General features: G+C 43.0%; 1 pseudogene; it reads right to left on the bottom strand.

Moving 5' to 3' along the window:
• Positions 1–1,189: 1,189 nt before the first annotated feature.
• Positions 1,190–1,784, bottom strand: LOC115841837 (protein Wnt-9a pseudogene; annotated as a pseudogene).
• Positions 1,785–7,050: the final 5,266 nt, after the last annotated feature.

Raw genomic sequence — 7,050 nt, forward strand, 5'->3', positions numbered from 1 at the left:
ACATAGACTTGAACTCAAAGAGCAAACTCCAATCACATAGAAAATATCTCCGCTGGAATAACATTTACGAGGAAATGTGAAATGGTTTGCAAAATAGTCTTCTGAAGTCATAAATTGGAACATTAACTGGTGGCCCTTTTCCTGTTGGGCAAATCTCTCACAGAAAGTGGGCCTTGACAGCACTGTGCTGGGAGATGAGCTTATTAACACGGTGTGTCCACAGCCAAGGGACATTCCCTTTACTTCACCAGGCAACAGATTTTTGAGAGATGAAGGCAAGCCCTTCCTCTATCTTGGAGGGAAAAAAGATTTTACCTATATGCTCTCAGATAATGCTTATCATAGCTCTGTGGAAGGAAAATTTATTCCCTCTTACCACTGAGGCAACAAAGCTTTATAAAGGTCAAGGGATCACCTTGTGTCAAATGGGTAGTAAGTGGTCCAGGCAGGGTTCAAACCAATGTCTACCTTACTCCAAAGAACTGATTTTTCCTATGCACCACCCTGCCCTCCTTATGCATACAAATGTATATATAAACATATGTGCATGTATGCATAAGTGTATGTACATGTATACATATGTATATGCGTGTGCATGTATGACAAATGAACATCTTTTGATCCTGAAGGCTGATTAAAAAGTATCTTCCAACTTTATTGACGTATAATTACAAAATTATGTTATTTAAAGTGTATAACATGATGATTTGATATACATGTATATCCTGAAAGGATTTCCCCATTTAGTTAATTAACACATCCATCAACCTCACATATTTACCTTTTTTTCTTTTTTTTGGTGAGAAAATTTAAGTTCTACTCTCTCAGCAAATTTCAATTATGTGATAACAGTGTTGTTAACTATACCAAGGTTTTACATTTGTCTTTCTTGTCTCCTGGTGGTCTCCCCAGGATCTTATTTTTAACCTGTGGTTATGGTTATAGAAAAAGTGGAGAGGAGAGGGGGCAAATGTTTTATAACGACCTATGGATCAGTACTGCGGGCTACTTCAGAGCTGGCACAGAGACAGAGGCTCCCCCCTCCTCCCAGACCACCCCTCCCCCTCCCCACTTCCCCTTTCTGCCACCAAAGCCCCTCTCTCCCGCCGAGTGCCCGGCCCCGCCCCGTGCACTACCGGAGCCTCACTCCACCTTCTCTTCCCCTGCCGCCGCCCCGCCCCACTTGCCTTCACAACCAGGAGGTTGCAGTGGAAGTCCACGGGGGTTCGCAGAGCCTTGCTCCACCGCCAGCCCAGGAACTCTCTGATGAATTTGCTGCTTCATTTGAGGTTGTCCCTCCAACGGCCCCACTGCCAGGCCTCCCGGTTTTCTGCAGGTCCGGGCCTCCGGCGCGCCAGCTCTCCCTGAGGCCTGCGCTGCATGCCTTGGCCAGTATGTGCCTCAGGCACACCCGGGGAGGCGGTGTACAGGAAGGCAGTCTCCTTGAAGCCTCACTTGGGGAGGCTGGCCCTGGGGCGGCCCTCCAAGGTGCAGTTACAACGCAAGAACCGGAACGGGTTCCAGCACTCAAGTGCGCTCACGTAGACTGAGCACCAGCATCGCCGCCACGCCCCCCGGCGGCACAAGCACCACCGCTTCCGCTCCAGCTTCAGCCAATCACAGGCTTTGTAGTGCGCCTGAGCGGCCGCCTCCAGCTCCACGGTCAGCTGGAAGATGTTCAGGGCCTCGGTGTTTATCAGCCCTAGGCGACCAGGAGGCGCGGCGCAGTGAGCGCAGGTGTCAGCACGAAGGCCACGGCCAGCCAGGGCACCAGCGGGGCCCATTCAGCAACTTGCTGCGCACTGGCAACAGCGCATCATGCTCCTGGCCCCAAGGCACAGCTCAAGGGAGGGAAAGTGCTGCTTTTCATTTACGCACAAGCATGGGCACCCTGGGTGGTGGATAAGATGGACTGAGGAGAGATGTGCTAAGGAGGTAGGGATGGTGACGTCCTGAGCAAAGGAAAGTCGAGAGGGCCTGCTGTTGGTGACAACTCATCTCTCCCACAGGGAACACTGGAAAACCAGAAAAAGGAGATGCAACTCCTGCCTTGACAAGTCACCATACCTGGCTTCCCTATATATCCAAGATCCCAGTGCACTGAAAAGGTAATATTGAGTTCAGATTGTACCTCTTAACTGGTACCTCTTAACTTGAAGCCTAGCTTTCAAAGGCTTAATTTAAATACCAACTCATCTCTAGTTACCCTCACCTCACTGGTAACACCAGGAACTTTTTTTTTTTTTTTTTTTTTGCGGTTCGCGGGCCTCTCACTGTTGCGGCCTCTCCCGTTGCGGAGCACAGGCTCCGGACGCGCAGGCTCAGCGGCCATGGGTCACGGGCCCAGCCTCTCCGCGGCATGTGGGATCTTTCCAGACCGGGGCACGAACCTGTGTCCCCTGCATCGGCAGGCGGACTCTCAACCACTGCGCCACCAGGGAAGCCCGGAACTTATTTTTTATACAGGAACTTATTTTTATACTTACTAAGTGGCTACCATGCACCAGACACTAGATGTATTTGTTCATTCCTCTGTGTTTCCATTTTGTGACGTTCATCACTGTTGTGTTGCTCTATGATTATTTTTCTAAATATCTGTATTATGAACTGACAAGGACAGACTCTGATCTACTTGGTATTCTCATCTTTTAGCACAGTCTAGGCATAGAATAAGTGTATAGTAAATATTTGTTTACAAAGGCATCCAGAGAAGGGACCAAGTAGAGATCATCTTGGCTAGTGAATCAGAGGCGGAGTTGTTCAGTCTATGAGTCCCAAGGGGTAGTCTTACATTCCATGGAGGGAACCAGTGGGTAAATGTTACTGGTAGCAGATGACTGTATTAAGGAAGGTCATAGTTCTTCCTATTAAGTTATTCCATTGCAGGATGGCCTATCTCTACAAGTAATCACTTCCTATCACTAGTGTTCAAGAAAAGTTTAATGCATTTCATCTGTCCAGAGTGATCTGGAAGGATTTTCCACATTTATTTGACATGGACTTATCTTTTTAATATTGATATTTGCCATCCTATGATCAGGAAGATTTTATGGACAGAATAGGCCTTACATGAAGCAGGAGAGAAGAGTTCATGTCAGAATGCCCCACACCTCTCCTATTCAGACCCTACTCATGTATGCATAATGCAGCACTGAGAAGGGGCCACTCTGTTGACCTATGGCCTATAGTTGACTCCTAATACAGAGTTCTCTGTCCATGGATATGAGCAGAGAAGTCCAAACAATGAAAGAATCTCCACTAGCCCCTCTTGCTGTCATGATGCCAACCTCATGTTTCCATCCTCAAATCCTTCTCAGCCTAATTTCTCTCACACCTGTTTCAAATGTCCCAAACCCATGTGCCTGATTGAAATTTCAAAAAAGTTATTGTATTCCCTAAAATTAAAAAGAAAATAACAAAATGTTACTAAATTATTATCAATTAAAATGTAGTGGAAAATTGCTCGCCTTGAAGCTAAGAGATCATCTGACTAGTGCCAGCTCAGCTCAGCTCACAACAAGCTGTGTGATTTTAGGAAAGTCAGCTCACCTTTCTGGGCCTCATCTGTAAAATGAGAAGACTAACCTAAACAATCTCTGAAGAATCTTCCAACTTTAATTCTAGATAGATTAAACCGTATTATTTTTCCTGCATTCTCAGTCCCAAAGAATAGCGAGTTTACCCACTGAAATAATATAATGAAACCTGAGTACGCAAGACACTTGCTGAGTTATTGTAGATCTGTCTAAATGAGGATTAGGAGAAGCAAACTGAGCTGACAGATGACAGTCCCGGCTGGTGCCGCTGAGGAATGGGGCTTTATTACATGGTGATAAGCAAAGGGTGGACTTCCTCACAGGGCCCGACCAGCCAGTCTGGAACAAAGCAGTCATCCTTCAATGCCAGGGCTGATTGCAGTGCTGACCTACAACTCTGTCTAACATGCAGGCTTCATTTACACAGCCTCATCTGTTTCCCCTGGGAGCCCTGTCTGGCCTAGTTTGATCCATTCTAGAATATCAGCAGCGGAGGAAGTGGATCTGACAGTGCAAAGAGTTTGCTCAGAAGAAAGGAGATAAATAACATTATGACATGTGCACTTGCATCTGAATGACAAAGTACAAACAGATCTCAGCTATACTGTCTCAGCTGTTATTCTGCATATTTTCTATCTATACCAGGAGGGTTATAAAGAACAACTACAGGTGGTTATGGCCCAGAAAGAGGCTTCCCCCTAAAAACACAACTTGGATGTGAATAGATGATATACTTATGACTATGTAATATTGATGTAATATTCTCAACTCTCCATCCCTAGACTGTGAGCTACGTGCAAGTGGAGACTATATGGAATATACCTCCACATGCCAGCACCCAGAAGAGAGCACCAACAGAGCCGGTGTTCCAATATAGACTTGAGAAACGTTAAGTGGAGAATCATTTTTGTTTTAAGGTTGTCAGATTATAAATAATTTTTTTCTTTTCAAAAGTACCCAGTAGTAACCTAAATGGGAGGGAAGTCCAAAAGGAAGGGGGTATCCGTATGCGTATGGTTGTTTCATTTTGTTGTGCAGTGGAGGCTAACACAACATTGTAAAGCAATCGTACTCCAATAAAATTTTTTTTAAAGTACCCATAATATTGTATTTTAGTTTTTATCTGGAAGTGAGTTGCTTGCAGTATGACCTGTCTTCTTCTGCTAGAGTTCTCTAAATGGAATCTCTTCCTCTGCCTAAATAGCTAACTCGTTTGCTCATCTCTTAACAGTATAGGATACATGATACAGCACAGCATCAAATCTGAGATGGCTTCCCACTTTTCCTGGGGTAGTCAGCCTCTACCTTCCTTAGTTTCTAGTAGTTGCTGGTTCATAAGTCTATGAACAAATCTCATTTATCCTTTCTCTTCTCTCTTTCTGCTGCTCTCTGGTTGTGTTGTATATCCTTGGGCAAGTTATTTAACTTTTCTGTGACTCCTTTTTGATCTGCAATATTGGGATAAGAAGAGGAACTATTGTAGTTTTGTAATGGGGTTTAAATGAGGTAATACATGTAATGTACTCAAAACTGTACCTGGCAAATTATAAGTTTTCAATAAGTTTTAACTAGTGGTAGTTGTACCACCTTTTTTCACTTTTAAATGTTATACTTCTTGGTAAAGCCATTTTGATGAATCTAGTTTATGTAAAAAAAATCAATTCCACAAGGAATATACAGAATATCTCTGAACCTTCCCCTCAGTTTTGCTGTGAATCTAAAACTGCTCTAAAAATTGTCTTAATTTAAAATTTTTTTTAAATCAGTGCCTTTGAAGACTAGTTTATGAAATGAAAACCGTTGTAGAGGGTCATTTCATCTGATCAGATAAGTTACGAATTTGAAAGTTCTTCTGAATCCAGTCTTTCTAGTGATACACAGTTCTTATAACCTGATGACATTAACTGCAGCTTTATCATTCATGACTTTTGTAACTATTAAAGTTATCTTAAAATGTATTTAAATCTAATATAAATTAACATGATTTAAAATAAACACAAAGTAAGTGTCATCAAGACAAACTGTCTCAAATTTTTTTAAGTGAGTAAAACAATAGATCAAAGAAGCAAAACACAAAAGAATACAAAAAAATTCTCCACTTCATTAAAACACTATCAATGTGATAGTTATTAGAAACTTAAAAGTGAGGAGGAGGAGCTGTTCTAGGTGAATCTGCCTTAAAATTTTTTCAAAGAATAGGACCACAAGGAGTTGCAAAAACACTCAATTTCTTTCTTTCTTTCTTTCTTTCTTTTTTTTTTTTTTTTCGGTACTCGGGCCTCTCACTGTTGTGGCCTCTCCCGTTGCGGAGCACAGGCTCCGGACGCGCAGGCTCAGCGGCCATGGCTCACGGGCCCAGCCGCTCCGCAGCACGTGGGATCTTCCCGGACCGGGGCACGAACCCGTGTCCCCTGCATCGGCAGGAGGACTCTCAACCACTGCGCCACTAGGAAAGCCCCACTCAATTTCTTAATATGAAAATAAAAATCAAATAGAGTAACAAAAAAATCACTCATTTCTTTACTTTTTTTGAATGGTGTAAGATAAGGAGTAAAAGCCCCCCATCCCTACTTATCCAGTTCCTCCTGCAGAGGTAACCGCTGTTAACAGCATGGTAGGCTTCCTCCCAGACATTTTTCCTACACTGGTACAAATATTTCGCAGTTAGTAAGTTAATTAAAGACAATGCCATATACCCTATATTATAACCTGCTCTTTTCTTGTAACTATATAGCCTGGGCATATTTTCACATACATAAGTGCATCTCAATCCTATTAAAGGCCCTGCACTCTTCCCTGGTGTGTATACACCATAATTATTTAAACCAGCCTGAATGGGAGTTGAATTCTAGGCGATCTCCTCTGTCCTTAAACCGCTTTCTGCTACTCCTTCACTGTGCTGTGTAGCCTTGGTCAAGTTACTTAATGTTTTCAAATAATCATTTGAATAATCATTTTAAACAATCATTCAGAAAATTATTTTATATATAGTTTTAATTAATTTTTATTCTTAAATCATCAAATGGATAATAAGCTGAACAAAATCTTTAAAGACAGGAATAATATTCTAAACATCCTTGAACCCCATACTCCCAAAGTGAATTTAATGTATTACACTAGGGAAGAAAGGGAAGGAAGGAGGAAAAATGAAAGGTGGTTTGGGTTTTCTCTTTCTGTTATATCTGCTGTCCTTCTTGTAAGTATGACAAGAAAGAGCATCACGTAAGATGAGAGGGTGTAGAGAGCTCCGTGCAGGCTGGTGCTGTGCACTGGGGTGGGAGGCATGTCTGCTTATCCCTGGGAGGGGATCCAGAGCAGCAAGGCATTTAGCAGGAGGTAGGATTGAGAAATCACTTGTTCTTTCAGAGGCCAGCTGGCCACCATGTGCCATATGGCTGCTTCCCTGTTGTGAATTCCCTGAACTCCAGGCACACCAGTATTCAAATGTCAGAAGAGAACAATTTTCAAAGCCAAACAGGAATTCTATTTGGATTGCCCATAGTATGTCTCTTCT

The sequence above is a fragment of the Globicephala melas genome, chromosome 8 (assembly GCF_963455315.2).
Source record: "Globicephala melas chromosome 8, mGloMel1.2, whole genome shotgun sequence".
NCBI classification, from domain to species: Eukaryota; Metazoa; Chordata; class Mammalia; order Artiodactyla; family Delphinidae; genus Globicephala; species Globicephala melas.